The sequence below is a fragment of the Lactuca saligna genome, chromosome 9, assembly GCF_052625555.1.
Source record: "Lactuca saligna cultivar CGN05327 chromosome 9, ASM5262555v1, whole genome shotgun sequence".
Taxonomy (NCBI): Eukaryota; Viridiplantae; Streptophyta; class Magnoliopsida; order Asterales; family Asteraceae; genus Lactuca; species Lactuca saligna.
Genome location: NC_136425.1, coordinates 178,782,632 through 178,783,743, shown reverse-complemented (window position 1 = coordinate 178,783,743; position 1,112 = coordinate 178,782,632). Strand labels below are relative to the sequence as shown.

General features: G+C 50.8%; 1 non-coding gene across 1 annotated transcript; it reads left to right on the top strand.

The window, feature by feature from the left end:
* The first annotated feature begins 280 nt into the window (after window positions 1-280).
* On the top strand, window positions 281-353 carry TRNAM-CAU (transfer RNA methionine (anticodon CAU)). The gene has a single exon. It is a non-coding gene; the product is annotated as a tRNA-Met (tRNA).
* The last annotated feature ends 759 nt before the right edge of the window (window positions 354-1,112 follow it).

Below are 1,112 nucleotides of genomic sequence, written 5' to 3'. Positions count from 1 at the left end.
TCGATGTATCACAAGAAGGCAGTGATGAAGTTGGTGATTGTCGCCTATTAGTATTAGAGATGAAGATAGAGGAATGCAAACTAGGTAACTCCTCTATCAGCGGAAAGAGAGAGAGAGAGCCAATACATGACAGTGGGGAGAAGTGAAGCAGCTTTCTTAGACAAAGAAGGTTCTTAGTCTAATCGCAAACTGAACCCGTCTATAACCACAATGACTATATGCTTAACACACCTTCTGATCGATCTTAGCTAATTGACCTTTTTTGAATGGGAATTCATCAAGCGGGGTGGAGGAATGGTCAACTCATCAGGCTCATGATCTGAAGACTACAGGTTCGAATCCTGTCCCCGCCTAATCACTTGAGATCTTTTTTTGGGTGGTCAAAGTTGTGTTGCCAGCTAGCGAATGTTCGGATGGTGAACAGTTCAGTATCAAGTCTGTAACGAAGCTAGTACGGTTCAATGGTTTTAGAATAATAGTGAACCGGGTAACTGGATCGCCCCGGCGGGGTTGCTCTGACTCAGACGGCCCTGAGAAGCGCAGCACTCCGTTGGCATTCTGAGGAGGGACATTCGGGAGTTTGTATCGAACTCAACATAACGGACATTTGTTGAGCTCCAGGCAAATGCCCGAAAGAGGGAGATCGAGTTGGAGACTTAGGCCAGGGAGGAGGCCGAGTCTCAGTGGGTGGATCGGCGGCCGGCTCAGTCTTAGCCGGCAGCCAAGCGGACTAAGTCCGCCAATTCGAGGATAGGAGGTCAGAAGGGCCGCACTTGCGGAAAGTGCGGCAAGGGTCATGAGCGGGCTTATCGATTAGGTGCTTTGCTACAAATGTGGCAAGGAGGGGCACATCGCCAGGGATTGCCCCAAGGGATTTATGGTTTGCTTCCATTGCAACCAAACCGGCCATCAGAAGGCTGAGTGTCCTCAGCTTCACCGGGGATCAGCACAGCGATCTGCGCCTGCTGCTAGGGTTACCGAGACTCGACAGGCGAAGGCCGAGGCTCCGAAGGCTCGTGGGAGAGCTTTTCAGTTCTCTACAGAGGAGGTCCGCGCGACACCCAATGTCGTGGCTGGTCCGCTCAGATATTGTGCTTATATTATGATATGTG